Raw genomic sequence first — 13,015 nt, 5'->3', positions numbered from 1 at the left:
ATATATGTACACACAGAAACATGCACAAAGTCATCATCAGTCACAGGCACCGGATTACTTATGAAATAAAATATCTGAACCTTAGCTGATTAAAATCCCTTACCATTATAACCCTAATTCCATTATGGGGTGACATTCTCAGGACCATGCCCCTCAGAGATGCATGCACCACCCACAGAGGCACAGGATCTCCATCGCTGCACTCTATGCTCTTCTTTCTTTTCACTGGAGAAACTGACCAAATTGATTATATCGTGAGCAAAAATAGCTAGGTAGAGCATTATATAACTTTAGGATAATTACAACAACGTGAGAATTAAAATGTATATATATATTTTAGTTTGATGATATAACATACCTAAATTTACACAATGAGGTGATGTTGATCTGTGTAGAATTTTATGCTATACAGCAGGGTGCAGTGGCTCACATCTGTAATCCCAGCACTGTGGGAGGCCGAGGTGGGCGGATCACCTGAGGCCAGGAGTTTGAGACCAGCCTGGACAACATGGTGAAACCCCATCTCTACTAAAAGTACAAAAACTAGCCAGTCATGGTAGCACACACCTGTAATCCCAGCTACTTGGGAGGCTGAGGCAGGAGAATTGCTGGAACCTGGGAGATGGAGGCTGGAGTGAGCCAAGACTATGCAGCTGTACTCCAGCCTGGGCAACAGAGCAAGACTCTGTCTCCCCACCACCAAAACAAAACAAAAACAAAAACAAAAAAAGAATGTTATGCTGTACAACTGCAGTTTAAAGGATAGATATGAAAACAGCTAGATGGAGTGTTATATAACTTTAGGATGATTACAGCATGAAAATTAAAATGTATATATATTTTAGTTTGATGATATGATATACCTAACTGAAACAATGAATTGATGTTGATCTATGTAGAATTTCACACTATACAATTGCAGTGTAAAGGATAGATGGTTTTCAGAGCCCATGAGAGAAAATGGTGGTAAACACATTGGGGAATGGCAGATGTCAACTTGGAAACCATATGGCCATTTATTCGTGGTCTGTCAATGTCTTCTCACAATGGAGCTACTCAAATCCCAGGATGTCTGGTTCTGTAATAACTCCTTTCTCACAGCCTCATGTGGTCTCAGCTTCTTACTACCAATTGCTCCCTAGTAGGTTTAACCCCTTCAGGCCTGTCTCATGTCTCCCTTCACTGTTCCTCCTTCTTTGATTATAGCTTTTCTGAAACCAACTCTGTGGACCTGGGTTACCATCTTAGCCCTTGTACAGGAAACACATTCCATTGCCTGCATTCTGCTGTGTTCATATTGATCTCAGTAGGATATGTGTAGGTTCTATTACCAAGCAAAAGAAAAAACATACAGCATAAGGTGAGCTGGGTCTGTGGAGCAAATTTTAAAGGGTATGTTATGGATGACTTCTGATGAAAGGTGTTTTAGTTGTGCCATTATTTTGATCCTCAGCCAAACAACATCAGCCCATGTGTCAAGAGAAGAAAGGATTGTCTGAGGGAATAGTCCCAGAGGGTAACACCGAAAGACAGTAATTCACAGATCTGCCAGGTTCAATTTTTCCTCAAAATAAACATGAAAAAAACAATGATGGGGACCCAGATTAAAAAAGCCCTCATGCCGATTCTTCCTGGGTTCAGAAGAGCCGCCTGCTCCACTGTGAATGATCTTCACTGTGAACTTTTATTCAAAAATAAAAGAAGTTCCATGGGTATCCTAAGTATACAGAGTGTGTGAGCTGGGGAAATTCTCACGTGTAAGGCTAGGAATTGATGCCATTTGTTATACAATTTTATAGGCTTATGAATGAAAATTTTGTACTTTCCCAGTTTTCATTAGTTATGAAAAAATCTAAGAGGTTCCAGGTTTATAAATTAAATGAGTATAGCTTTGAAAACCCATCTGCTTTCCTTGGGTTTAGTTGGAGTCTGTGGCAGAGAACATGAGAACACCTGCTAGTTTTGGGGCCAGGCCAGTGGCTCTGAAAGCCCCCAGGTATGTTTCTCCGCAGTCGGCACAGCAGGGTGATGGGGGAAGAACACCAAATGGGGAATCCCGGAACTAGCATTTTGGTCCAGGTGTTAACATTGTTTTCTTTCTTTTCACTTTTTTTAGTTTTAAAGAGACAGGGTCTCATTCTGTTGCTCAGGTTGTAGTGCAGTGGTGTGATCATAGCTCACTGAAGCCTTGAACTCCTTGGTTCAAGTGATCCTCCCACCTCAGCCTCCTGAATAGGTAGGATTACAGGTGCGCACTACCATGCCCAGCTAATTAAAAAACATTTTTTTTTTGTAGAGCTAAGAGCTCACTACATTGCCCAGGCTGGCCTCAAACTCCTTGCCTCAAGAAATCTTCCTGCCTAGGCCTCCCAGAGTGCTAGGATTACAAGCGTCAACCATCACGCCTGGCCAACATCCCTTTCTTTATCTGTAAATAAGAAATCTCATGTAGACTTTCTCTAAGGCCCATTCCAATGATGAGATTCTGTGGATCCATATATTTACAGAGTAGCTACCTATATACAAAGCCCAGGGTTAAGGCTGATGAGGGAAAAGGGATCTGTAAGACATGATTTCTACCTTTGAAGAACTTACATTCTAGTAGGAAAAATAAGGCATGTACGTGAACATTAAAATATGAGAAAGCAAGAATAACTTTGCTAAGTGTCAAATGAGTGCAACAGACAAATACTCTCGTAGTTCATAGAATAATGAGGTTCTTATGGTGGGGATGATTGAGGAACACTTTTCTGAAGAGGTGAGAGTGGGTTCATGAATGATGAATAGAATTTCAGCAGGTAAGAAAGAGGTCCCTTTCTTAGGTATTCCAGGCAGGAACTAAGGCATGGTCAAGGACAAGGGATAGGAAAGTCCAGGTGCCCTGGGGAATGGCTAGACTACCGACCCAATCAGTGAGTTACTCTCGGACAGTCGTTCTCCAACTCTCAGATGGTGGGCTTCAGAATCACCTGGAGGGTTTAGTAAATCAGATTACTGGGTCTAACATCCACTGTGTCTGATTCAGTAGGTCTCGGGTGGTGCCGAGGAATCTGTATTTCTAACAAGTCCCCAGGTGATACTGACCTGCTGGTTCAGGGAATACTCTTTGAGAACCACTGCTTTAGTGAGTAGAGGGACATAGTAATGCAGGGTCACTGAACGTTCACATCACAATCTCCATTCTACTGTGAGCTTGGTTAAATCCTTTGGACAGCAATCATAATTATCTAGAATTTCTCTATTATAAATATTGTCAATTAAATCTGCCAAGAGAAGATGGAAATAGGGAAGAAAATGAATATTTTGGGTGACTTCCTATTTACCAATGCTTTCCAAAATTACCTCATTTAATTCTCATCTCATTCCCATTAGATACATTATAATTCCCATTTCACAGATGAACAAACTGGGGCTCAGAGACTTCAAATATCTTACCTGAAGTCAGATAACAGGGCCAGGATCTATGAAGTGCTAGAATAATCTTGCATTCTAGTGTTAAGAAATCAGTGTGGAGGTCTGACCTTTGAATCCTCTTCAAAGGAGGGCAGTGGTTCAAGAACCTCTGAAAATGAGTACTATTTCTGTCCCAGATCAGGTCCATCTGTATTGAGTGTTGCAAGAGTCACAAGAGAAGGGTCAAATAGACCAAGCCATGTTCATGTTATCTACGAATGTGGGGAGCAAAAAAAATCTTCTTCCAAGTAATGACTCTAGGGTACTCACGAGCCCCACAAGACTGCTCCATTTCAAAGGAATACCTTCGTGTTTTCAGTTCAAATAGCAAGTCAGTCAGCCAGCCAGGGAGCATGGCTTGGAAATCTGAGATGGTCAGCAAAACTACTGCTTCTCCTTATTTGGATAAATAACAGCCTCAAAGACAACCAGTTTGGGAGCTGTACATGCCCTGAGGCCGGGCTTGGCAGGCATCTCTGCCCACGCCCTGCCATGCCTTTTGCTGCACCAACAGCTGAAGGAGTTTAGCCAAATATTGACCAATCCCTTCTTCCCCACCAGGTTCTGACACCGACAGAAGCCTCCTCTTCAGAGACACAATCTGCTTCCCTGTGTCCCAACAACAAACTGCCAGGTGGGCCTTTGAGTATCCCTACGTTTAAGTCAAGCCCTGTACTCCTGACACTGAGTAGCTCATGAGAAAGAACAGAAGCAAGTCAATAAGTCATGCTCCATATGACGAAATGCCTACCGAGAGTAAGGAGCTACACACTGTCTAGTTGCTCTTCTTACCCGTTGCCTCCAGGAAGGAAAGACTTCCTTGCCACACAGGATGTAAGGCAAGTGAAGAAAATGCTTTGTAATCTATGGAGCACTTTTCAAAGTTCATGATTAGGGCTGAGCACAGTGGCTCTCACACCTATAAACCTAGCACTTTGGGAGGCCAAGGCGGGAGGATGGCTAGAAGCCAGGAGTTTGAGACCAGCCTGGGCAACATAGCAAGACCCTGTCTCTGCAAAATTAAAATTTAAAAAATTAGCCAGGCATGGTGGTGCATGCCTGTACCCTGGCTACTTGAAGGCCGAGGTGGAAGGATGGCTTGAGCCCAGGAGTTCAAGGCTGCAGTGAGCTATGATTATACCACTGCACTCCAGCTATGATTATACCACTGCACTCCAGCCTGGGTGACAGAATACGATCCTGTTCCCCCCCCACCCCGCCACCCACACACACATACACACACACACACACACACAAAACAAAAAACAAACAAACAAAAAGTTCTTGATTAGCACCAAGAGCTTTCAAGTCACTTCAAAAAGAATCAAGCTGCAGGCTGAACCAAGGGTAGCTTATCTTCCCTCAATGTCCAACCCAACCTCCCCAACTCTTTTTATCTTTGCATTATCTTTACTTTTCTGAAAAGCAACGTTAGAGCAACACTTCTCCCAGAGAGGACAGAAGATAAGTGACGATAAATAAAGGGGATTTCTTAAAATTAGGGCAGCAAGACACTGGTGCCATTTCGATGACGTTTCCTCCAACCCACTGAAGTACACAAATTAGTTTCCAATTTTTTTTTTTTTTAATTAAAAAGGGTTCAATTGGCCGGGCACAGTGGCTCACACCTGTAATCCCAGCACTTCGGGAGGCCCAGGCAGGTGGATCATTTGAGGTTAGGAATTCGAGAGCAGCCTGGCCAACGTGGTGAAACCCGACTCTACTAAAAACACAAAAATTAGCCGGGTTTGGTGGCAGGTGCCTGTAATCCCAGCTACTCGGGAGGCTGAGGCAGGAGAATCACTTGAACATGGGAGGCGGAGGTTGCAGTGAGCCGAGATCACACCATTGCACTCCAGCCTGGGCGACAGAGTGAGACTCTGTCTCAAAAAAAAAAAAAAAAGGTTTCATCCTCCTCATCAATCAGTACACCTCCACACCATCATCTCGAGGAAGGCAGTGGGGTGTGGTGGATCGAGCACTGGATCATGACTCAAAAGGCTTGGTTTTTCCCTGCTGGGAATCTCTTCTTGGCTGTGGTCTCATAACTGTGACTGTAGTCCTGACACTGAACTCTGAGCCCCTGATTCAGCTGCTTACTTGCTTCAGTAAAACCTTCTTGCACTTTCTCTTCTGGTGCTGTGAATACCTAATGAGTTCCATCACTGTTGTGTCACTGAGCACGCATGATTATTAATATCATCAGCAAACATTCACGGGCCCACTTTGTGAGGCAGAAGAAAATGAATAAAACGGAAAATACTCACTTGAATGTATTCACAGGAGGATGAAACGAATGACACATTCGTTTTGGAGATACAAGAACTGGCAAAAAACGAGGAGTCTGGATGCAGCCAATGTAAGAACATCATACTGTATTATATTTCAAAGATATCATATTTGAGAAAATGGTCCAGGCTGGACATGGTGGCTCACGCCTGTAGTCCCAGCACTTTGGGAGGCCGAGGCTGGTGGATCACTTGAGCTCGGGAGTTTGCAACAAGCCTGGGCAACATGGTGAAACCCTACCTCTACAAAAAATAGAAAAATTAGCCTGGTGGGGTGGCATACGCCTTTAGTCCCAGCAACTTGGGGGACTAAGGTGGGAGGATCTCTTGAGCCCGGGAGGCGGAGGTTGCAGTGAACCACTGCACCACTGCACTGCAGCCTGGGCAACAGAGGGAGACTCTTGTCTCAGAAAAAAACAAAAAGTACTTTTCCTCATTCCTATTCCCAAATTAATTGATCATTCTGAACCCAGATCAGGCTATACGTAAAAGACTCCCAATTCATTTCGTAGTGTTACAACAACAAATATACTCAAATTGCAATTATCTATAATCACTGTGAGATGGGTGATTACCCACATCTTGGCACTGGATCATTCTCTTTTCCCTCCCATCTTACCACCTGGGAGAACATCTCTTTTGTGAATGAAAAGAGCACCCGTGTCATTACTTGTCTGTGGCCAGAATGCAAGCTTTGGCTGCTGAAGAGGAAGCTGAACTAATTAGCTCAAGATATGTGTTTAGAGGCTCTCAGAATTTCAACTACATTATCCATTCTAGTCCTGTCCTACATTTATATCAAAAACAGGGAACTGGGTGCTTTAGCATGGTTCTTGATAGAAAAACATTTATCTTGTAATAATGCGCAAAATTAATTTTTGGCATAGCAAAGATTGGGAATTTAATGCAAATGCAGAGATGTTTTGTTATTGCACATATCTGCCAAGACAGCTTTGCACATATACTCACTGTATCTATATTTAAAATATAAAATTATATTTGGGTAGTTTTTATATTAAGATACTCTAAGTATATGAGTACATATCTGTCGATAAAAATTCTGTGCCAAAATTAAAAATATCAAAATTCCACATCTGACTCAGTTTTTGTGCTCTAGTCTCAAAGTGATACTGAATAGAAACTTATTAGCATTTCAGTAAATTTCTTCAGATCATTGTTACGAATAATAAAAATACAGAAACATTTTAAAACAACATATTTCAGTCTTAAAATGGTCAGATTAACATAATTATAGCCCGAGGTTGCCAACAGTGCCACATTTCTCATTTTCATGAAAATGCAGAGGTTCTCTCAGATTGCAAGCTAATAGGCTCCTTGGTCTAAATATATACAGTAAAATCTGCAACAAATTTCTGAAGCATTAAGATCTGAACCCTGCAGATATCTGGTGAGTGAGTTGTGCTGCAGTGGAGCAGATTTTTTTTTTTTTCCTTGCAGTTACACAGCTGCTAGAAAACATATTTTTAGATTTGCTTTTAAAGGCAAGCAAAAACGGTTTCCACTTTGTGGATTTCCATCCATGATGTATCCGTCATGATCCCTCAGTCCCTACTGCAAGGGGTCAACCATCTACAACATGTTCTATTCCGTGCCCTCCTTCCTTGCAAGTGACTGCAAGGACTGGCACTAGATGCTCATTCTAGACGAAACTATCAGACCCTGACCACCAATCCTATGCTTTAGAGGTGCTGCATTTCATGAAAATCATGCATGGAAGTTTAAGCACCCTACAGATCAGGCCCCTGCTATTTCTGAATTGCCCCATCATCGGCACTGGTATGATTCCTTATTGTTGTTTGTGTTTTTCTTTGGTAACTCTTCCTACTCTATCAAGGGTGCGTGAAAAGGAACAGGTTCAAAGAGTGAAATCAGAACAAGGCAAAGCACGACCTTTGATGTCACAAGAAAAGAAGAAAAGGAAAGAAATCAAATACATGTGTCGATCAACTGAGTCAAACATATTTTCTGTTTCAGGAATATGGAGTGAGTTAGTGCTGCCTGCACAATGGAAAGAGGTCCTCCAGCTTAAATGAAAAGCTAGGTAGTCACACCTTTTATCTGGAGAGACCTTAAATAAATAAATCTGCTCAAAAAACTATTTAATGAGTAGTTTGTCTTTTCTGCCGAATAGTACGATGCTGATCGTCTTGAGAACTCTTAGAGAGGAATTAGAATTCATCTGGACATCAAAATGGTTTTTTTTCGTTTTTCTTTTTTTTTTTTTTTGCCAATTGTATGCTTTTAAATCAAGTTTTACCCTGTTCCTTCCTTGAACCCTCAATTTGGGCTTCATCTTAAAGCCTTGGTTTTTATACTTCATACATTAACAAGATACTATCACCACTTTGGCTATATCTTTGTATCAGCTGTCCTAGTACTCATTTAATAATTTTCTTTAAGTCAGTTTTAAATTGACTTTTTCTCTCCTTAGTCGTGACTAAGAATTATAGTTGTGACTTAAGGAGTTAATGAAAAGTAACTCTCACGTTCTTTGTGCTACCAGTCTTTCCAACATTCATTCAAAACAACATCATATAATTATTACCATTTACAAACTGTTTTTCTAGTTGCCACCTAAAATCACTGGTTCCAAGCAATAAACAACTTTGAAAGTAATGTGAGGAGTCATACATTAACATTTCAAACAGCATAACTGCAGGAGCTATTTGCCACAGCAAAGAGGTTGTTTTTTAAAATAATGCCATAACACTGTACAACCTTGCTGAGCCAATATTGCTCTATTCAAAGTATCTCATAATTTGAAACAGCTGCTATTTTTCAGTTGACATGATGGCCTATTCTCCTTCCATAAAAAATACTGGATAATCTAAATCTGGTTAGCTTAAAATCCATTTATTTTTAGTCCAGGCTCATGCATTTTCAATTAATCAGCTCTGGCCTAACTACAGGATTTCTGGTTCTCTTTTAGTAAGATAATCCAGAAAAGAGAGAGTTGTCCTGCTTTCTAGAGGATTAGTGAAAGCTGGCAGGACTCAGGTACCACAAAAGATGGCTAAGAGAAGTCAAATAGATAGTGTTTTTCTAAATCAATCAAGAAGACAAACCTCATAAGATCCAGAGGGGTGAGAACAAAAGCAGAGAACAGGCTGAAATGGCACTGCATAGAGACAAGGGTCTGGTCTTGGGAACGGTGACTTGAGATCCAACCCTATTTTTGTCACTTCTTTATTTTGTGATCTTGACCATCTCACTCCAACCACTCTGGAACTCCTGGGTCTCAAGTTACAGGGCAATGGGTTACAAAAGATGATGTCTAAGACCTTCTTTCTATTTCAAAAATCCTACGACTCCAAATAAGTCAGGCCTCTTTCTTTCTTTTTTTCATTTTTAATTTTTGTGCCAACAGAGTAGGTGTATATATTTATGGGTTACATGAGATATTTTGATACAGCATGCAATGCGTAATAATCGCATCAGGGTAAATGGGGTGTCTGTCACCTCAAGCATTTCTCCTTTGTGTTACAAACATTTCAGCTATACTCTTTTAGTTATTTTAAAATGTACAATTAAATTATTTTTGACTATAGGCATTCTGTTGTGCTAGCAAATACTAGGTCTCATTCATTCTATTTTTTTTTTTTTTTTTGAGACAGTCTTGCTTTGTCACTCAGGCTGGAGTGCAGTGGTGCGATCTCGGCTCACTGCAAGCTCAAACTCCCGGGTTCACCCCATTCTCCTGCCTCAGCCTCCCGAGTAGCTGGGACTACAGGCGCCCACCACCACGCCCAGCTAATTTTTTTTTTTTGTATTTTAAGTAGAGACGGGGTTTCACTGTGTTAGCCAGGATGGTCTTGATCTCCTGACCTCATGATCTGCCCGCCTCGGCCTCCCAAAGTGCTGGAAATACAGGCGTGAGCCACCGTGCCCAGCCGTCTCACTCATTCCTTCTAAATGATTTCTCTGTACCATTAACCGTCTTTTAAAAAATTATTATTAGTTTCAGGGCTGTTTCTTGAGGGAGCACCGGTGGTGCAGGTCAGGTTTGTCTTCTCAATTACAAGTCTGCAGTAGCCAGCTCTAGTTCCTCAAAAGCGGACAGAGTATCTATGACTTCTGCAAACCACATGCAAGCAGAGATCACCTGCTCCACAAGAAAAACTAGGACAGAAGAAAATGTGTTACCAGTAGGCAAAATGTATCTTAAAAACACTTTTTTCTTTTTAAAAGATTAACGTGTTCTCTCCCTACCCCCAAATTTATATAAAAGTAACACACACTCATTTGAGAAATGTTAGAAACAGCATCAAGAGAAAAATGGTCCCTTGGAAGCCCTCTATGGAGTAGGGTCTGGGACTCAGGGTGCCTAGGCTGATGTGGTAGACAACAGCCTAGTATGGTCTGGGATGCCTTGCTGCGAACCCACAAAGAACACAGAAAAGCAAGACCTCAGCAAGTGAACAACATGCAGGTACAAGGGATGCAACTTGAAAATGAAAGGACATATGTCCCCAGTCAAAAGCAATTTCCGCCAACACCTGTACTTATAAGAGCAAAGAAAAGGGATGTGGTTTGGATATCAAAGGGCAGAGGGATGTGGCAAAAACCTCTCATGTGCACTCCAGCCAGCCACGGCTCAGAACTCTTTGGGAGCTAACCCTAGGACCTGCTGGGGAGAAGGAAGGTTCTGCTCCAATCAACTTTGAGTTGTGTTGGTTGTGTAGCCAATCCTGGATTTTATGCTGAACTGGGGCTGGAAGCCTTGATCCTGAAGCCTGTGTTGTGAGCAGCTGCATCCCCCGTTGATGCTGTTAGCAGTAATTACTTTGCATCACAAATCACCAGGATATTTTTGCTGCTGTGTTGATGTCTCAATCTTCAGGAGGAGGTGGGAAGAGCACTGTTGAAGGTGAAGTTTGGGCTCTCAGGCAGCTGAGCCAGCTGCCCTAACTTCAGAACCCTCCACCTTCAGCCTTAACATTCTTCCTGTCCCCCTCCTGAGAGCTCTGCCAGCAGCCTGAAGGGCAGTGGGCAGGCACAGTTAGCCAGTCTCCGTTCAAAGATACTTTCTCGCTCCCAAATCAAGCTCACAAACAAGCTTCCTGCTCTGTCCTATGGAAACATTTTTTTATGAGCAACACGGCACATGAAGCAAAGAAGAGAGCAGGAAAGGTCTGTGTAGTAAAGAAGGAAGAGTCGTTTATCCAAAGTGCTTTTCTCTATCTCTACACTCTCTGATGTTCACTGTTTTCATTATGCTCTGAGTAAGTTGTAACCAGGTGCCTGGATAAGCAACCAGTGTGATACTAGGTTTTGGAGGCTACAGATCTAAAATAAAATAAAATTCCAGAAAAGTAAAAAATAGTTTATCCTGAAGCCACGTAAACATTACTTATATATTATTATTATTTTCAAGATAAGTCATCTATATTTGATTACAGACCTGAAGCTCTCAGCTACTATTGAGGCTGTGCTGTCCAGGACTTAAAAACAAGGAAGACAGTCAGCCTGGATTTAAATCCCAGCTCTGTTACTTACAAGTGTGTGATCTTGATCTTGTTCCTCTCTGAGCCTTGGTTTTCCAAACTTAAAATGGGTGTAATAGTACCTATTCCATAGGGTTATCATGATGACTAAATAAAATAATAGATATTACGTAAACCACATTGGATAACAACTTCTCAGGTATATTAACTCATCTATAAACTGGGATAAAGATATCCACAGAAATATGAACAAGCAAATTCATGAACACATGTACTTTTGAAAGGAAACAGACTGATTTAAAAGGGCATTGCTCTTATTAAATTCCTTTAAAGGAAATCAATGCAAAAATATTGTGAGTGAATTACTGCAAGAGTTGACAGAATAGTTATCTCAAGTAAACAAGATTTCTGTCAAAGACTTTTTCAGGCAATCACTAAACCTGCTATAAGAGATTTGTTATACCAAGCTTATCATTTAAAACTGCAGAAGTTTTTCATGTGATTTCATACAGATTAAACTGCTATTTCTTTAAAATTTTTTCAAGACCAGGATAAAGGCTATTTTTATTTTAAAATTTAAAGTGATTTTCACAAGAACAAAACACCAAATTAATTTTTCCCTGGAATGTTCAAGGACACATATGAATTTCCCTCCTTGTTTGTACCATGCCTTCAAATTATCGACTTTGCCTCAGACACTGAATGTATGTCAACATCTTCATGAAAACACTGAAAATTGTCACAGAGCACATAAATCAACAAGACCTGTAAAAGCAAACTATGTTGGCACTTTAAATCCCATTCCAAATTATAAGGTTAGCCAGAAACTAGACCACAAGATTTATAGATTGAAGACCAGCCCAGTTTAATTTAAGTGGATTTCAAAAAAACAGAATAATGTCAATAACAAAGAGAGGTTTTCTTCTAGGCAGTGTGCAAGAAGTTAAAATAAAACCTAAAATTGCAATCGCCTATTGCATTGAACTTCAATACAGAAGACAAGCTAATGAAAGATAAACGTGCCAGAGCATGAAAAAAGATTCTAAAGATAATATCCTATCATAAAGGCACAGTTCTTACCTTACATTTTCCGTGAGCCTTTCTTTTCTAGAAGAAACTTTCTAGACTTGCAGAGACCTCGAAACCACCCCTCTCTCCAATGCTTTCAGCTTTGCCTGTCTTCATGGTGACTAAATGCAAGCCTTGGGTTTTTTACAGAAGGAAGCTTTTAGTCAAAATATGTGGTTTAAAGGAGCAGTATCCACTCTTGTTAAAACTATTTCATGGACATTCAGAGGTTTTGTTTCTACTCTATGAAAGTTAATTCTGAGTAGGAAGGCATTTTTCCTGTCCCGGAAATCAGCATAACTAAAACCAATGCTGAACTAACGAGAAATGTTTCTTCCATGTGTTCTGTCTGGCAGAAACTGCAAGCCATATCAAGGAAACACGTGATGTTTATAAATACAATATGGCTCATGTTGTCATAACCTCTCAATGACAAAAAATAAAAAAAAAATAGTACAAGGAAAAGCAAGCAGCCACGCAGCAGGAAAGATGAGATTTGTATCACTTGGAAGTTGCATATCAGATGTGCATATATTACCTTTTCATGCTTCTAAAAAATAAGACTTTATAACTGGAAGCAGAGAAGGAACAAGAAAATATCTCCCATGTTCTGGATAGCCACTGTATTCAAATGTGTTTGCCTAGCTAATCATTTCTGTAAGAGTCCTTCCTTATCAATCATAACAGAAACATCTTTTTGCCTCCCAGAAAACCACAATATAAAAAAGATATCATTATGTA

General features: G+C 40.8%; 1 protein-coding gene across 11 annotated transcripts in view; it reads right to left on the bottom strand.

Annotated features, from left to right (window-relative positions):
* Positions 1-13,015, bottom strand: part of KIAA1217 (KIAA1217 ortholog) — a 508,152-nt gene that overhangs the window by 86,126 nt on the left and 409,011 nt on the right. The window contains exon 1 of one of the 11 annotated variants that reach the window (XM_063607294.1): positions 12,287-12,970. The exons of 8 other annotated variants lie outside the window; for them this stretch is intronic. The gene's annotated coding sequence lies outside the window, so the exon portion shown is untranslated. Of the gene's footprint in view, positions 1-12,286; positions 12,971-13,015 lie in introns of those variants that run through there. 2 more of the 11 variants (XM_057298832.2, XM_057298831.2) reach the window with 2 other exon arrangements.

Source organism: Pan paniscus, chromosome 8 (genome assembly GCF_029289425.2).
Source record: "Pan paniscus chromosome 8, NHGRI_mPanPan1-v2.0_pri, whole genome shotgun sequence".
NCBI classification, from domain to species: domain Eukaryota; kingdom Metazoa; phylum Chordata; class Mammalia; order Primates; family Hominidae; genus Pan; species Pan paniscus.
Note: the sequence above shows the minus strand (reverse complement) of the source record. Positions and strands in the feature narration are given on the sequence as shown.